General features: G+C 38.6%; 1 pseudogene; it reads left to right on the top strand.

Moving 5' to 3' along the window:
* The first annotated feature begins 480 nt into the window (after positions 1 to 480).
* On the top strand, positions 481 to 1,123 carry LOC102870319 (annotated as a pseudogene).
* The last annotated feature ends 8,776 nt before the right edge of the window (positions 1,124 to 9,899 follow it).

Below are 9,899 nucleotides of genomic sequence, written 5' to 3'. Positions count from 1 at the left end.
TCTCTCTCAGGGAGGAGTGATAGGGAATGGCAAGGGACACACTGACAAAGGAGATTAATCAGAAGTGGCTTTGACAAGCACTGTGGGAATTGGACAATTATGACAGACATGGGGGGGAAGGAAGAATGAACTGGGGAGGAGGGTGGAGAAAACAGTGCAAGAATGAATTAATGAATTAAATTTTATTAGTTTTAATGAACATTTACAGTGTGTCCCTTGCCATCTATCAGAGTGGATGGTGAGATCAGCTTCCTCAGTAGTAACATTCATTCATTGCTGCACTGTTTTCTCCACCCTCATCCCCAGTTCGTTCTTCTTCCCCCCCCCATGTCTGTTTTGATTGTCCAATTGCCACAGTGCTTGTCAAAGCCAGTTCTGATTAATCCTGAAGGATAGATTTGTTTGTTCTTTTGGCATTACATGAGATACTCATGGCCAAAAATAGTGTATCCAAAAGCCAGTGAAGAAAAGTGAACACACTCAGTGAATGTTACTACTGAGGAAGCTGATCTCACCATCCACTCTGATAGATTCATTCACCCCCTGAGAAGTGTTGATTCAACACAGACTGAGAATCAAGGAATGACTGAGACTGTGGAAGAGGGGGATATGAAATGCATCCATTTGGCACAGCTGGGATGGCCAAAAAAAGGAAATTGTGTGTAGAAGGGAGGGAGTGTCAAGTTCCTATTGTGCGTCCTGGGCCAAAATGAACAGACTATGGCCTCCAACATCATACTCCTGCATAGGGCCTCAGTGAAGTGTATAAAAGTTCAGTTTGGCTTCATTAACTATGAAGCAGGAGATAGTAAGAAGTTCTTTTTTCAAGTGAAGAAAGTTCAAGATGGCATTGGAGGAAGAGGCACAGGCAGGAGATGAAGTGGAATTCTTAGTCATTCTTAATCAACATGCTGACAAGCGCAACACCTGTAATTTTTTATGAGACTGCAAATGTCCCAAGGCTGTTGCAGCTCCATGATCTGGTCAACTGGTCAATCACTTAAAGAGCATCACCCTTCACCTAACAGTGTGTCGGTTTGTTGACCAAGGGGATTTGGTGGCAGAAGAAAGATCTGCCAAGTTAGTGTCATTGACTAATCACATCCACAAAGCATATAAATAATCAACTATGATCGAATTGGGGAGATTTTGGTGAAGTCTTCTGAATATCTTCCTCCTCATTCCTGCTAACATCTGTTTATTCTGCGGAGCTATTATAAATGTTTTAACATCTTCCTCATGTTATGCTTAAATAAATAAATACATTTAAGAAAATCACTTTAAAATTATGCACCATTGCAGCCTGGAAAACTCAAGGTGGCACCTTATTGTATAAATTTTTGGAGCTTTCTTTGATGCATTTGATGTAACTGGTAATTAATTAAAAATCCACTTCTCCCATTTAAGTGATAAGTATAGACTAACATCTTGTTGGCCTTTTGAAATTCTGCACTTGATATTTAGTGTCTACTCTACTGTTACTTCTGGCAAGATGTCTGCCTTAGCACTCAGATGCATTTTTTTTCTTTCCTGTTCATCATGCTTTGATTCCAAGGACCATGTGAGGGTAGATTATATTACCTTTTAAAAAATTACAAAAATGTATATAGGCAGACCACTTCCTTAAGTTGATGACCAAATGTTGAAATGTTATCTTCATATCATTTATCATCTTGTTAGAGATTTGGTTAGATTTCAGTCAAAATTATCTTCTGGATTATTTTATTTCCTTCTGGGGTGAGGACAACATTACTACAATAAGTATATATGGTGCAAAATTTTATGTAAATGAGTGAGGTACACCAGCAAAGTGATAAATTAAACTTATTTAAACAAAAACAAAACAAAGGACAAATGCACAAATTTGATTCTGCTTAGATCACTGCAATTTCTAGGACCCAGCTTCTTTTACTGATTTCAAAACAAATCATCAACAACAAAAAAAGTTGTGCCTGGGAAAAAGAAAGCTATCTCATGCTCTTTTCCAATATCACGACTCAAAAACAACAATTAATCTTCTACCATCCTAGTCCATTGTGTAATTTTGAAATGCACAGGAACAACTGAAAATAGAATTACTTCAATCAGGTGTACTTTGGTATTTAAACTGAGATCAATGCTCTTTTGCACATAAGAGAGGTCCTGCATAGCAGTTTTTCCTAAAGAAGACTGTCTCCTTTTTTTTTTTTTTGTCATGTTTCTTTTGATATCTTAATTGCTGTCACTATGGGTGTTGATACCTGATCCAAGTAAAATTAAACAATTGAAAACTTCAATTATCCTTTGATGCTTCCTGAATCATTCACAATTTTGTCCTTCAAAGTCGCAATTTAGGGCTTGAATTTGTTCTTCGGTTCTTTTTAGCTTGAAAAATAAGGATTTTTCCTTTTGGGTTTCTAACTCCAGCTCTTTGTACGTTTTATTATAATTCTTTACTTTGTCTTCTAAAGCTGCTCTTTCAGCACATCTGTTGTACTTCGGGAATTCTTACCTTTAGGTATTTTTACATCCTAGTATAAGTTTCAATGTCTCTTCTGATATCCATTCTTGTCTTTCCTTTCTTCTATGTCTTTGCAATGACCTTTGCTTTCTTCATGGATTGTATACAAGGTAGCAGTATCAACTTATAATTTCTCTGGGGTCACTGAATGTTTTAAAAATTAATAGAGAGGACAAAAATATTAATACTGATCACTAAAATAATTATTTTTATCAAGCCATTAAATTTATAGAATAAATATTTTAGGAAATAAGCAGTAGACAATGGTTATTTACATGGACTACAAAGCACACTAACCACAAAGAAAAGAATTAACAAGGTCCATCATATGAGTATTAAGAACATTATTTAATCATAGAAAACACTGAAACAATAAAGAGCTCTAAAAATAATCAATACTTAAAAGATATCTAAACCAAAGCACACATTAACAAAAGATTTTAACAGATATTTCATAAAAGAGAATGTCCAAGTGGAAAATAAATTTATTTTAAAATTTTTTAATCATGCATAATCATGGAAATTTACATTAAAACCTCAATGCAATCACAGTAAAATGAAAACTGGGAACCAAACCAATGTGGAAGGAGAATTCTAAGATATTCAACCACTTGATTCCTGTCCTGGCTTTCATACTTTGTGTAATTCCCACCCATGTGGCCATACTTGCATTTACTTCTAACCACAGTAGAATATGGCAAAAGAAACTGAGGAGGAACCTGAAACACTTGCTGCAGAGGGTCGAGTACTGCAGCTTGCAATATGGATTGAGATTCAATGTCAAGAAGACAAAGATTCTCACCACTGGACCAATTGGCAGCATCAAGATGGATGGTGAAGAGGCTGAGACTGTTCAAAGCTTTAGTTTGCTTGACTCCACAGTCAACACTCTTGGCACCAGTAGCCAGGAAATTAAAAGACATATTGCCATGGGAAAGTCTGCTGTTAGGGACCTCTCCAGGGTACTGAAGAGCGACTCTCTGGAGACTAAGATGTGTCTGATACAGGCCATGGTCTTTGCTATCACTTGTTATGCATCAGAGAGTTGGACAATGACTAAGGAGGATAGAGGGAGAATTGATGCCTTTGAGCTGTGGTGATGGAGAAGAGTATTGAGGGCACCATTGACTGCTAGGAAAACAAACAGATTCATCCTGGAGAGGGTTAAACCAGGTGGCTCTTGGAGGCAAGGATTCTGAGGCTCTGTCTGACATACTTTGGACATGTTGTAAGGAGGGACAGGTCCTTGGAGAGGGACATCATGCTTGGGAGGGTGGAGAGACAGCGCAGGAGGGGAAGACCCTCTATGAGGTGGATTGATTCAGTGATGGGGGTAATTGGGATTGAAGTGTCAGAGACAGTATGATTGGCACAGGACAGAGCAGAGTTTAGGGCTGTTGTACATGGGGTCTCTATGAGTCACAAGCAATTCGACGGGACATAACAACAATGAAAAATCATTCCTGTGATTATACATTTTAAAATTTTGTTTGTACTTAGATATTTATTTAAACAGTCATATTTCTTTTTTGTGGTAATGTTACTTGTAATACTCACAATGTCACTCACTCTTCTTATTTCCTCCCTGTGAGTTATGTTTCTATTGATTCTTCTGACTCCTTCCTCCCTTTTGAACTGTGTGCCCTGGAAAATATGAGTACTCTTTTTTTTTTTTTGTATATTTGACTGTTCTAAGGAGTGGGTGTATTCCTAGTATTGTTCATTTTCTAGGTCCATTTACAGTTTGGCTGCAAGTTGAATCATATTATTTATTGTTGTTTCTTGTTAGGTTCTATTTAATTGACTGCAAGTCATAATGACCCTATAGAGTTCAACCTTGCTCTATTCTGCACTGTTCCCATTATTTCTGTCATTATCAAGCCCATTGTGGTGGTTGCTGTCTCAATCCATGTCATTTAAAGTCTTCTTCTCTCACCCATCCTCTACCTTTCCCAGCATAATGTAGCTCTAGAAATCTGGGTTCCTCTTTAAAAGATGTCAAAGTAAATGAGACCAATTTTTCTTTAAAATGTTTCATTTTTGCCTCTAAGTAGCACTCTAGGTAAACTTCCTTCAAGATGGACTTTCACTTGAGCCACACATAGAATAAGTTCTTTCAAAGTTTAAAAAATTACCAAGGGCTATAGTTTGGTAGTTCCGACTATATCAGGCAGGCAAACCCAGAAATTTTGGGGTTTGAGCTTTGTTCTGTACTTTTCAATTAGTTATCGAGGGCATTGTGCTGGATATCTCTTTTAGAGTGCTCAGAAGTGACAAACAGTGAGCGCTAGGTCTGGTTTCAGGGCCTTGGAAATTGAGTTTTGTGTGGTTCATTATCGCTGTGGAGCATTTCTGTGTGTCTTTGCTTTTCTTCCTTCTTCATTTTGAGTAAGGAGAAACCAATGGCTGCACTTTAAATTACTGTTAAAAACTGTTAAGATCTGTAATTTCATTTTTAAAATATAGAAAATGTGAAGACTGTGCAGATGAAAGTAAGGTCCTTTATCACTTGACTTTCAGTTAATTAAAAAGAAAAATTATGCTGTATCCACCTGACCTAATTATGTGAGCCTTTTAAAAAAGAGTGTATGGGCTTTTAAGAAGCAAAATTCCATAGATTCTAATATTGCAGAGAAATAGATTCTTCCAAAATCTTGAGGGCATTTGAAAGAGGATCATTCCTGCATTGAGACTGTAAATTAGAAAAAGCAATCTGGCCAATTCCTTGATATCGTCAGCTTTGTGGTTCCCTGAGCATAAAGACCAGCTAACCACACCCTGACTCATGACCTGTAAAATAAGAAATATGTACTGTTTTATACTTGTAAGTGTGTGATGGTTTGTTATAAGATAATAGGAACTAATACACCATGTTATTGGAAAGATACAGAGTAGCTAGAATTCTCAAATATTACTTGAGATATTTTAAAATGGAACTGTTGTTGTTGTTGTTGTTATGTGCCGTCGAGTCGTTTGCGACTCATAGCGACCCTATACACAACAGCCCTAAACCCTGCTCTATCCTGCGCCAACCGCACTGCCTCTGACACACCCATCCCGATTACCCCAGTCACCGAATCAATCCATCTCATAGAGGGTCTTCCCCTCCTGTGCTGTCCCTCCACCCTCCCAAGAATGATGTCCTTCTCCAAGGACCCGTCCCTCCTGGCAACATGTCCAAAGTATGTCAGACGAAGCCCCAGAATCCTTGCCTCCAAGGAGTAGCTTGGTTTAATCCTCTCCAAGATGAATCTGTTTGTTTTCCTGGCAGTCCATGGTACATTCAGTACTCTTCTCCAGCACCACACCTCAAAAGCATGCACTATCCTTCTGTCCTCCCTAGTCATTGTCCAACTCTCTGATGCATAACAAGCGATTGCAAAGACCGTGGCCTGTATCAGGTGCACCTTAGTCTCCAGAGAGACACCGTTGTTCCTGAGTACTTTAGAGAGGTCCCTAACAGCAGACTTTCCCATCGCGATATGCTTTTTGATTTCCTGACTGTTGGTGCCAAGAGTGTTGACTGTGGAGCCGAGCAAACTGAAGCTGTGAACAATCTCAATCTCTTCGCCATCCATCCTGATGCTGCCAATTTGTCCAGTGGTGAGAATCTTTGTCTTCTTGACATTGAGCCTCAGTCCATAGTGAAGGCCACAGTCCTTGACCCTTCGCAGCAAGTGCATGAGGTCCTCCTCAGTTTCAGCAAGCAGGGTTGTGTCATCTGCATAACGCAGATTGTTAGTATATCTTCCACCAATCCTGATGCCACAATTCTCCACATAGAGCCCAGCTTCTCGGATAATCTGCTCTGCATACATGTTGGAAATGTATGGAGACAGGATGCATCCCTGGCGTACACCCTTCCCAATTTTGAACCATGCAGTGTTACTCTGCTGTGTTCTGACTACTGCCTCTTGGTCCAAGTACAGGTTTCGCATTAGCACAATTAAATGTTCTGGGATTCCCATTCTTCTCAGAGTCAGCCACAGTTTGTTATAATCCACACAGTCAAATGCCTTTGCATAATCAATGAAACACAGATAGACATTCTTCTGGTATTCTCTGCTTTCAGCCAAGATCCATCTAACATCAGCAACAATATCCCTAGTACCACGACCCCTTCTAAACCCAGCCTGGACTTCCGGCAGTTCTCTGCTAATTGACAAAACTAGCAGCATCTACTAATGTCAATCACATACCAATATTATAGCTCAGCAATTCAATTTCAGAATATATATAAAATTCAAATGTACGTACATTTTCATCATAACTTCCATAAAGCCAAAACTGATTCCCACTCAAATGTCTGTAATATGCCTATTGGATAAATAAAACATGGTGTAGTAACATGAAGAAATTCCCTACAACAATAAAGATAAAAGAACTGCAGCTATTTTCAGCAATATAGATGAATCTCATTTACATAATGAAAGAAAATTTACATAAAAGATAACACACAGTGTGATCCTATTTCTATGAAGCTAAAGAACAGTCAAACCGTCTCTGATACCTGTTGTCATATACTATCAAGTTGACCACAAACATAGTGATTCTGTGAACAACAGATCTCAGTCTCATACTATCATGGCACATCTTCAAACTTCTGACATGTCCGAGCCCATTGTTACAGTCACCATATCAATCCATCTGATGGTAGGTCTTTCTCTAATTCTCTAACACTCTACTTTCACAACATGGTATCTTTTTTCAGGGTCTGCCCCCTCCTAACAACATGCCCTAAAGGATGTGAGACTAAGCTTTAGCCTCCTAGCTTCTTAGGTTGCACTTCCTCCAAATAGAGTCGATTTTTATTTTGGCAGAGTATTACAATCACTGATGCTAGAATCTAGAATAGTGGTAATTATTGGGTAGTAGTGGCTGGAAGAGGGAGCCCTGCTGGCCTAGTGGCAAAAAGTTGAGCTGCAATCCTGAAGGGATCCAGTTTGAGTGCACCTGCTGGTCTGCAGGAGTCAGATGGCAACATCCTCCTGTGTGATTTACTGCCTCTGAAACCCACTGGAGGGTCACTTATGGGTTGATTGACTCCACAGTACATGACAGTGGCTATAATAAAGAACTCTGGTGACATAGTATATAACAAGTTGTCCTGATAACCTGAAGGCTTCACAGTTCAAATAAATTCAATTCCAGCTACTCCGATAGAGAGATGAGCAGTCTTCTCTCATTCAATATGCAGACTTAAATACCATGAGTAGCGGCCGTGAGTCAGAAACAGCCCTAAGACAGTGAGTTTGAGTGACTGCCAGAGGCACAGATAGGGCTTCTGAAGTAATGAAATATGAAGTATGTGTTGTAAAAAAATCTGGTTACTGTTTTCCATTTAAGAAAAAATTGATGCCTTTGAACTGTGGTGTTGGAGAAAAATAGGGAATATCCCAAAAACTGCAGAAAGAAAAACCAGATATGCCTTTGAGAAGATGCAGCCACAGGAAGTCTTGGAGGCAAAGATGATAAAGCTTCATCTGACATAATTTTTAAAAAAAATATGATTCTCTTCCAGTCAGTTGGTCAGGTACTTGTTCTCCAGATTTCTGGACACAAACCAGATGAGCATGTTCAGACCAGTGTCTGTTTGTTGAAATATGTCAATTCATATTGTATCTGGAGTGCAAATACCTGGCCAACTAAAAGAAAGAGAACTAAATTTATTCCCATTACCAAAAAAAAATGTGATCAGAAAGAGAGAGAGAGAGTGGAAATTAACAAACAATATCACTAGTATCACATGTAAGCAAAATAATGCCGAACATTATCCAAAAACAATTGGAAGAGTACAATAAAAGAGAGCTATCAGAAATACAAGCCAGGTTTAGAAGACACCATGGCATTAAGGACATCATCACCAAAGTCTGATAGATTTCAAGGGCTATAGTCTTCAATATGGATCGAAGCTCAACATCAAGAAGAAAAAGATTCTCACCACTGAGCCAATTGGCAGCACCACAATAGAGAAGATATTTAGTTTGTTAAAAATTTCAGCTTGTTCATTTCCACAATCAACACTTTTGGCAGGAAATCAAAAGTCAAATTGAACTGGAGAAGTGTGAGTCAGTGACCGCTCCAAAGTGTAATGTTAAAAAGCAATAATGTCATTCGAGAGCCTAAAGAGTGCCTGATCCAGTTCATGGTCTTCATAATTACTTGCTATGCATCAGAAAGCTGAACAATAATAAGAGTGATTGAAGAAGAATTGATGCCTTTGAGTTACCGTGTAACAGAATAGTATTGAACATGCCATGGACCACCAATAGAACAAATAGATCTGTATTGGAAAAAGTGAAACCAAGTTTCTCCTTGGAGGATGAATTTTGAAGCTCCATCTCATACCCATTTAGCATAGGGCCAGGAGAGACCGGTCCTTGGAGGCCATCATATTTGGAAGATTGGAAGGATAGCACAGGAAAAGATGACCCTGGATGAGGTGGATTGGCACAGTAACTGGGGCAATGGAAGTAGATGTGTCAGAGTCAGTGATTTGGCGCAAGATAGAGCAGGTTTCAGAACTACTGTACATAGGGTTACTAGGAGTTGCAGGTGACTCAATGGTGACACAAAAACAACTCACAGAGTTGAGACATTATACTGAGTGAAATATCTCAGTCACAAAAGGACAAAACAAATACTCCCTAGTGACACTGTTTTAGAAAGGAACTGACATCAGCCCAGTAAGAATAGCAAAATTTAACAGAGCAGCAAACAACAAATGCTGGTGAGGTTGTGGAGAAACTAGAACCCTTATTCACTGTCGGTGGCAGTGTAAAATGGTGCAACCACTATGGAAGGCTGTATGGCGCTCTCTCAAAAAGTTGCATATAGAAATACCGTTTGACCCAGCAATTTCACTACTGGGAATATACCCTAAAGAAACCATAACTGCCACTCAGGCAGATATATGCTCACTCATGTTTATTGTAGCTTTGTTCACAAAAGCAAAGAGTTGGAAACAACCTAAGTGCCCACTAACAAACAAATGGATAAAGAAGCTCTGGTATATTCACATAATGGAATACTACACTGCATTGATCTTATTTACTTTTGTATATACCGTTCTCATAATAGCTATATAGGAGTGGCATCCACTTCCTAAACAACATGCCTCCAGAAACTCTATTAACTTTGATGCATTCCAACAGTTATAGCAAGGCTTCAGGTCTTTTGTTCATAGGGTCACTATGAGTTGTGCTTAACTTGACGGCAATCAACAACAACAATAGGTTTCACAAATCCTTATAGTTATAATAATTCCTGTGACTAAATTTGCATGTGATACTTAAGACATTGAATGAGAATGTAAACATGATATTAAAGTGGCTATTAATAACTCTAAATATACTATAGTTTTAATAATGTATAAAATGCAATGATATCAGTGAGAAAT

Source organism: Elephantulus edwardii, unplaced genomic scaffold (genome assembly GCF_000299155.1).
Source record: "Elephantulus edwardii isolate Elephantulus edwardi_28Jun2011 unplaced genomic scaffold, EleEdw1.0 scaffold00012, whole genome shotgun sequence".
Lineage (NCBI taxonomy): Eukaryota > Metazoa > Chordata > Mammalia > Macroscelidea > Macroscelididae > Elephantulus > Elephantulus edwardii.
This window is presented reverse-complemented; position numbering and strand designations above follow the sequence as displayed.